The 9,374-nt window shown below is 42.8% G+C and overlaps 1 pseudogene; it reads right to left on the reverse strand.

Annotated features, from left to right (window-relative positions):
* Positions 1 to 1,632: 1,632 nt before the first annotated feature.
* Positions 1,633 to 8,977, reverse strand: LOC103124266 (retinol dehydrogenase 7-like; annotated as a pseudogene).
* Positions 8,978 to 9,374: the final 397 nt, after the last annotated feature.

Raw genomic sequence — 9,374 nt, forward strand, 5'->3', positions numbered from 1 at the left:
CCTGTGAGTAATCATATACCTGGGGAAGAGGTGGATTCTGGGAGAGGCCACTTTATGGGCAGGTTTAGCATTCCAGAGGCACCACCCCTGGGCTCAAAACTAGAACCTACACTGTCTCTATGGCTTCCAGAAGGCAAGAGCTGGATATTTAATGCCACCAATGAGGTTCTTCCCAAGTTTTCTAGATCCCTAAGAATTGTTTCAGTCTCCCCTGCTTTGAAGGACACTGATGAGCAAGACTGACTGAACAGGGCTCTTTCAAAAACCTATTCTTAAGACCCAGGTTGGGCTTTTTTCTGTTCCACATCATCCTTTGATCTATCTACTTACCTATTATACCGAAATTAACTGTTTATGTCTGATTCCCTACGGTAGAATTCATTTGAATACAAGTAATATATTTCTTCCCCAAACTAACTTAAGAGAAGAAATATCCCACACACCTAGAACAAGGAAAACCAGAAGAGTAACTTCTGTCTCAATGGCATCCAGAGGGTCAAATGATGTCTTTAAAGTTTCTCATTCCAATTCTCCTTGGCTGTATTCTTTAAAAAATGATTGGCTCTGGGGCCAGGTGGTGGTGCTCCCAGTTGAGCAGACATGTTACAATGCACAAGGGTCCAGGTTCAAGTCCCAGATGCAAAAGGGGAAATTTCACGAGCAGTGAAACAGTACTGTAGGTGTTTCTCTCCCTCTTTATCTCCCCTTTCCATCTCAGTTTCTGTCTCTAATTAATTGATTAATTTTAAAAGAAATGTTTAAAGGCCAGGTGATGGCCCACCTGGTTAAGTGCACACATTACAGTGTGCAAAGACCTAGGTTCAAGCCCCCAGTCCCCACCTGCAATAGAAAAGCTTCACAAGTGGTAAAGTAGGGCTGCAGGTGTCTTTCTGTTTCTTTCCCTATCTCCCCCTCCCTTCTCAATTTCTCTCTGTCTCTGCCTAACAAATAATTTAAGTTAAAAAAGAGAGAGAAGAAAATGCTTCTGCAGGCTGGGAGGTGTGGTGTTGTAGATCAAGAAGGAAGTCTCAAGCTCCATCATCAGCATCAAATGTGCCAAAGTAATGATCTCCTTCACTCTTTGCTCCTCTCTCTCTCTCTCTCAAAAAAAATAAATGAATGAATAAATGAATAAAGAAATATTTTTATAATTGTTTCTTTTGGATTACACGAAGAGTCTTTCATGCTTAAGGATCTAAAATTCCAGGTTCAATTCCCCACAGAGTTCTTGTTTAAAAAAAAAAGGGGGGGGTCGGGCGGTGGCGCAGTGGGTTAAGCGCATGTGGCGCAATGCGCAGGGACCGGGGTAAGAATCCCAGTTCGAGCCCCCGGTTCCCCACCTGCAGGGGAGTCGCTTCACAGGCGGTGAAGCAGGTCTGCAGGTGTCTATCTTTCTCTCCCCTTCTCTGTCTTCCCCTCCTCTCTCCATTTCTCTCTGTCCTATCCAACAACGAATTGCGTCAACAAGGGCAATAATAATAACCACAACGAAACTACAACAAGGGCAACAAAAGGGGGGATAAAAATGTCCTCCAGGAGCGGTGGATTCATGGTGCAGGCACCGAGCCCAGCAATAACCCTGGAGGAGGAAAAAAAAAGAACAAGAAGGAAGAGGAGGGGAAGAGGAAGGAGAGGAAGAAGGGAAGGAGGAAGAGGAGGAAGAAGAAGGGGAAGGGGAAAGGAATGGGAAAGGAAGGGAGGGTAATTGCTTCCTCGCTGAACATGGGTGTTGACTGGTCGGTCCATACTCCCAGTCTGCCTCTCTCTTTCCCTAGTAGGGTGGGTCTTTGGGGAAGCTGAGCTTGGAGCATTTTTTCATGTGTTTCTCAGCCTTTTGGATCTCTTCTGTGGTGAATATTCTGTCCAAGTCCTCCCCCCGTTTTTGGATGGGGTTATTTGTTGTCTTGTTGTTGAGTCTGGCAAGCTCTTTATATATGTTGGTTATTAAACTCTTATCTGATGTGTGGCATGTAAAGATCTTCTCCCATTCTGTGAGGGGTCTCTTGGTTTGGGTAGTGGTTTCTTTTCTTTTTTTTTTTCAAGTTGACAGTTTCTTTAATTTTAGATACAATTATATTTTCTTTTTTAAAAAATGTTTATTTTATTTATTTATTCCATTTTTTGCCCTTTTAAAAAAATTTATTTCTTTATTGGGGAATTAATGTTTTACATTCAACAGTAAATACAATAGTTTGTACATACTAACATTCTCCAGTTTCCCATTTAACAATACAACCCCCACTATGTCATTTATCATCCTTCATGGACCTCTATTCTTGGGTAGTGGTTTCTTTTGCTGTACAGAAGCTTTTTAATTTGATGTAGTCCCATAGGTGTATACTTGCCTTAGTCTTCTTTGTAATTACTGTATTTAGCATCCCAGCCAACAACATAGTGGGTCCGAGAATATGTGGCAATCAGGGCTTGCTCCATGCAGTCAGTGACCTGGGTCAGATCCTTCTGAGCTCTAGACATCATTTTGCGAAAATTCTGGCAAACTGTTATGGAGAGAAAATATATATACATTGGGACACGATAATCCATGAATGTGAAAAGGAAGTAGAGAGAAAACAAGACATGGGCCATATCTGGGGGATGGGGAGTGAACCACAGGTCTTGGGTTCCAAGTCTTATGGTCCTAGGTCTGGGTGAGGGGAATAGGCTACCAGGCTTCAAGTACAGGCTCAGTGGCTATGCTGCTCAGCACTGCAAGGCTGCCCAGAACCCTAGAACATTGAATTCTTGTAGCATTTGAGCACAAGAGAGTGGTCAATCCAACAGAATGTTGCAACACATTTCAAAGACTGAGCATGAAGAAAGAAATGTAAACTATCTCACTAGCAATTTTTGTGTTGATTATACATTGAAGCGTTGCCACCCTGGGTTTAATCCATTCTGGACTAAATGTACCTGTTTATTTGTATTCAACTAGAGAGTCTCTATATTGGCGGAATATTGACATACAGAGTTATTGTCACAAGGATGCAGTTCCACATTATCCCACAGAAGGTGTCAGTACATCTAACCATTCTCCACCAAACCATCATCCTACTCTTCCATATGGACTTAAATCCCCAGTCCTCTTCCCTCCTGAATCTGTTGGTTTTTTTTTTTTTTTTAATGTAGCAGATGGGAAACGTTAAATTCCATAGATGACTGTGACTGGGAGTTAGTGCAATGGTTAAAGCACTGGGTTAAAGTATGAGGCACTAAGGTTAATCCCTGGCATCATAGGCACCAGAGTGGTACTCTGGTTTTCTCTCTGTCATCACTAATAAGTAAATCACTCTTTTTTTTAATTACATGGGTAGCTTATGTTTGTAACTTTTGTTTTATTTCTATCAGGTGACAGTTTCCTAGAGCAACTTAGCCAGGGTTCTATTAATCATTTTGCCACTGACTGGCTGAATGATCTTGAGAAATCACTCAACATTTTGGGTCTCAGTTTTCTTACCTGTGAATAAGGTAATAATAATAATAATGCTTTTCTTCTAGCATTATGAGGGCTATTTAAGTTTACCCTTGAGCTTTGCACAGAACTGAAGTGTATTGAGTAATTACTAGGGTTCAGGGGAAATGGCCTGGGCAAGGCAGATGGGCAACAACACATGAGCCTAACATCACAGCAGGCACAGAGCAAGCACTTGGGAATATTTGTTGAGTTAATGATTTACTCATCCCAGGACTGATGAGATTAAGTAAAACTTACAACTTTCAAAGTACTGGTCTCCATAGCTCTCCTTCACATCTGGGGACACTTGGTTCCAGATTCCATTAAGTACATCCTGTATATTGTCAGGGCAGATGGAAGTTTTAAAGTTCCCAGGTATTATGACAATAACTCGAACACCAAAAGGAGAAAGTTCCCTTCTGAAACACAAGGAGAGTAAAAGTTAACCAAGATAACAGCATGAATCTTTGGCCTAATGAATTCTGTCATTCTTAGAAATGAACAAGGCAAAAGGCATTGAAAGACTATACCCACACGCTGGGGCATGTTTCCAAGTAAAATTCAAAAAACTCCTACCAGATGTGAAGTTCAGCTACCTTGCCCTCGCAGCTCCCACACAAGCCCTTATCTGTCTGAACACCTAGGCCTCCCTCGCCCACATCACCCTCCTCATCACCTACTCAGGTCAGTATTAGGTTCCTAAAATGGTCCTGAAATGATCACTCCAGCCTGGAATGATCCTAGCCGTGACCACAGACCGCAATCTCAGACCTACAGGAATGTAGAGGTTACATAGGCTCCTGTGCTGACTATGGGCCACAGATCAAACCTGTGGGGTTTACAGTTAACAATATTTATATACTTTCCCCATATTTGGGAGCTATTCTCTTCCCTGATCCAGCTTTCTAGTCCTTTTTCCAACTATTACACCATCTCCCCAGACAATAATCTGGGTCCACCTGCATATTAGATGTCAGGCAAAGGCAAACACTAGTAAAGTTATAGGCTCTTTGGAATATACCTAAAACAGACCTACTAGCTTTTTTCAAAACAGAGACCCCAAATCTTCATCTGCAATATTCTTGCCTTTATATTCATGATTAGTCAACAACTTGTTCTGCATTATACTTTAAACTCTTTTTCAGCCACCAGGTTACAGATGATACCATGATGATAACCCAACCTCCTTGGGCAGAGGACCCCACCATGTATCTTGGAACCCCGCCACCCCAGATCCATGCCCCACTAGGGAAAGAGAGAGACAGGCTGGGAGTATGGATCGACCTGTCAATGCCCATGTTCAGTGGTGAAGCAATTACAGAAGCCAGACCTCCCACCTATTATACCCCACAATGATCCTGGGTCCATGCTCCCAGAGGGATAAAGAATAAGGAAGATCTCAAGGGAGGGGATTGAATATGGAGCTCTGGGGATGGGTACTGTGTGGAAATATACCCCTCTTATCCTGTAGTCTTGTCAATATTTGTTGGTCATTACTCCAGGCCCCCTGCATTGCTTAATTCTGTGGTCTATTTACATAATCATTGTTTTGCCTGAGACCCGCCTGCAGGGTATTGGTTTAATCCCCACTGGTTAGATGGAAGCTTGCTACTTTCACACTCTTTTCTTCTCTCCACCCCCACCCTACCCCTTTCCTTTTCTGACCTGCCACTTCCACTTCAGAAGATATAAAGGCATTTTTCTCTGATCAATAAAAGCATTGCATTATGTTCCCGCTCAGCCAAGAGAATTCCTGGTTCCTCTCCTGCCTCGCTGAGTAAGCAGCAGCCTAGGTTGGCTCCAGTCGAGTTCTCTCCAACCCAGAGAGCATGTGCCCGGGAAGAAATACCCTCAGGGTAGCCTGGCAAATATTTCCATTTTGTAAATAAAAAATAAGTAAATGGGGGTTGGGCGGTGGCGCAGCAGGTTAAGCGCACATGGCACAAAGTGAAAGGATCCCTGTTTGAGCCCCCGGCTCCCCACCTGCAGGGGAGTCACTTCACAGGCGGTGAAGCAGGTCTGCAGGTGTCTTTCTCTCCCCCTCTCTGTCTTCCCCTCTTCTCTCCATTTCTCTCTGTCCTATCCAGCAACAACAATAATAACCACAACAATGATAAAAACAAGGGCAAGAAAAAGGAAAATAAATAAATAAATAAAATATTTTTTTAAAGTAAATTTAAAAAAAAGATTTGACCGTTGCCTCAAAGAAAGGTGAGTCACCCCTTCAGTCTTGCCTCTGTGCATACAGGTCACACAGTATTTGCTGTGTGTGTTTATCATTTACTATGTTTATCTATCATGCACCCACTGTAGGAGTTATTTCCATCCACATAACTGGATTCAATTCTGGCTCAGCCTTACACCTGACCATGTCTATTCACAGGGTTTCTGTAAGGAATAAACAGAGCTCTTAACACAGAGCAGTGCCTTGAAATTGAGTCACTGATATTCTCTCCTTCCTTGTGAGAATCAGTTAGATTTAGTGAGATACGGCACATAAACAACAAGGCAAAAAAAGAAGTTTTAGTTAGATTTACTGCCACCATGTGCCTCATAGTAACCTATTAAATTTGCTCAAAGCACAAAGGCCTTTATAGGAATGGCAATGGACAAATTATGCCTAATACATTTCCAAATGGATTTTCTTATTTCTCACAAGCCTCAGACATGTCATTTCTAAATCCCCTCATTTCAGTCATCACCAGGAGAAATACCCCACATACGTACAACACACACCAGATCTTGTATTGTTTTATTTTATTTTACCAAAGTACTGCTCAGCTCTGGCTTATGGTGGTGTGGGGGATTGAACCTGGGACTTCAGAGCCTCAGACATGAGAGTCTCTTTGCATAATAACCATTATGCTATCTACCCCCACCCACACTCCAGATCTAATGGTGCAATCAATGGTGGTATGATTGACCTAGCTCAGGAGGCTGTGTGTTCAGGAATATACTCCCCAGCCTCAGTCAAGTCTTTTTCTTCATCAAGAAAGAACTTACCTCAGGCTGTCAGGAAAAGCTTCCACACCATACTTAGAAATGCAATAGCCACCACCAAACAGATATTCTGCCCGCTGGACTCGAAACATTGATTATTCTTCCTCTGGCTTTTCTGATCAGAGGAAGAATGCTCAGGGTCACCTCAATGAGGCCATGTAAGTTTACATTCAGGATCTTTAAGAACTGGTCTTTGGTCAGCCATTCATTTGGGGCAACAGGCACACAGATGCCAGCATTGTTCACCAATCCCCAGAGGCCTGGTAGAAACAAAATGTTTAAGTTAAAAGTGGAACATCTGGAGGGCTGGGTGGTAGTGCAGCAGATTAAGTACACATGGCATGAAGCACAAGGACCAGCGTAAAGATCCCAGTTCGAGCCCCCAGACCCGTGCCTGCAAGGGAGTTGCTTCACGGACAGTGAAGCAGGTCTGCAGGTGTCTGTCTTTCTCTCCCCTTCTCTGTCTTCCCCTCCTCTCTCTATTTCTCTCTATCCTACCCAACAGCAACAACAGCAATAGCAACAATAACAATAATAATAACAACAACAAGGACAACAAAATAGGGAAAAAATACCCTCTAGGGTATGGGGATTCATGGTGCAGGCACTAAACCCCAGTGATAACCCTGGAGGCAAAAAAAAAAATTATATGGGTGATAAATTTAAAAATTTCAGAGTGCTATGTAAAAAAAATAAAAGTCAGTGAGACGGGGGTCAGGCGGTGGCGCAGTGGGTTAAGCACATGTGGCGCAAAGCACAAGAACTGAAGTAAGGATCCCGTTTCGAGCCCCTGGCTCCCCACCTGCAAGGGAGTTGCTTCACCTGCAGGTCTGCAGGTGTCTGTCTTTCTCTCCCCCTCTCTGTCTTCCCCTCCTCTATCCATTTCTCTGTCCTATCCAACAACGAACAACATCAACAATGGCAATAATAATAATAACCACAACGAGGCTACAACAACAAGGGCAACAAAAAGGGGGGGAATGGCCTACAAGGGCAACAAATAGGGGGTGGGGAAATGGCCTCCAGGAGCGGTGGATTCATGGTACAGGCACCGAGCCCAACAATAACCCTGGAGGGAAAAAAAAAAAGTCAGTGAAACCAGAAAATCTCAGTCTTATTGCTCTGTCTTTGCTTTGAAAGATTTGCATAATGTCCAGCAGAGAAGCAATTACACCTCCTGTACCACAAAAAGAATTCTGGCTCATACTCCCAGAGGGGGAGAAATGTTAGAGGAAAATGACTAGAGGGCTCTGAAACCCAATTCCATCAGGACCCAGAGAGAGAAGAGGAAAAAAGATATTTGAAAGTAGTAATAGGTGTAGCTGTGACTTAAAATGGAAGAGAAAGCAGGACTGTAGAGGGGGAAATGGAGAAACTATACAGAGAGATAAATAGACAGGTAGTTACAGAAATAATAGTCAGCCTACATCTGTGACCTTGGGAGAAACACTGCAGTTTCCAATAGAGGAAATTTGGACACAGCTCTGGTGCTTAGAATAGTAAGGCATTGTACCCCTATTATTTAGTTCTTTTGCAAATCACTAATAAAAATAAAATAAGAAAAACTTGCAGAGATCAGTTGGAATAGTGTTTACAGTTAGCGGTATTTATATACTTTTACCATATTTAGGAGCTACTTTCCCTCCTGATCCAGCTTTCTAGTCCTATTCACAATGCTGACACCATCTTCCTAGACAATACTTGCAGCCCACCTGCATGTTAGGGATTTTCATCTGTATGCTATCTGGTAACATGAAAACACAAGTCAAGGGAGTCAGGCGGTAGAGCAGAAGGTTAAGCGCACGTGGTGCAAAGATCAAGGACCAGCAGAAGGATCCCAGTTGGAGCCCCTGGCTCCCCACCAGCAGGGGAGTTGCTTCACAAGTGGTGAAGCAGGTCTGCAGGTGTCTATCTTTCTCTCCCCTTCTCTGTCTTCCCCTCCTCTTTCTCTCTGTCCTATCCAGAAACAACAACATCAATAACAACAACAATAATAACTACAACAATTAACCAACAAGGGCAACAAAAGGGAATAAATAAAAATTAAAATAAAAAAAAAAAACACAAGTCAGCCTTCTTTTTGTACCTTTTTCTCCAACACGTTCCTTCACCCACTGGGTGGCCTCAGCGATGCTCTCTGACTTGGTGACATCCAGGATGACCGTCTCCAGCCTGTCTGAAGTCTGGTCCCTCAGCTGCTCAGCCCCCTTCTCCGTCAGACATGCCGCCAACACCCTCAAGCCTCACAGGTCCAGCTGCCTGGCCAGCAGGTTGCCGAAGCCCGAGTCACAGCCCGTGATGAAGACATACTTGTCTCGCAGCTGGCTCACCACCTGCCTCTCTCAGTGCCAGCGCACGAGGTGGTACAGGCCCACCAGGGCCACCACGTACAGCAGCCACATAGCCATGAAGGAATTTGCCCTTCCCTTTAAGAAAGAAGAAATTTCTTACTCAAATCCAAGTTAAGTTTTCCTATTCTTTGTACTCTTTTAGTTGAGACATATATTATTTGGAGGGTACAAATGATGATTCAATATTTTTATATTACAAAATGACTACAACAAGGAGTCTAGATAATATGTTGTTTTCTGCTTGACCTTTTGCTTATGAACAAAATTATCAAGACTAAGGTAAATAGTAACTTGTTTTTAGATTATTTCATTGAGGAAATGTTAATTTATTGTTGTCATAAATGTACAGTTTTATAACTCCCTTTGATATCAGCACACCACACCCTCCACCACTAATTCTGAAGGCATGTTGTATTAGAAGTCAGCGGTCATTGAGAAATGCTTGAAAAATAGGAAAGCAAATTATTTTTTAAAAAATTAGAAAGCAAGATGATTCTACCAGGTTTAGAAATGAATGTAGAACTCTCTACTCTTACCCCTTTAAAAACAAACAGCTGGCAAAAACTTAAATC

This window comes from Erinaceus europaeus, chromosome 7 (genome assembly GCF_950295315.1).
Source record: "Erinaceus europaeus chromosome 7, mEriEur2.1, whole genome shotgun sequence".
NCBI lineage: Eukaryota > Metazoa > Chordata > Mammalia > Eulipotyphla > Erinaceidae > Erinaceus > Erinaceus europaeus.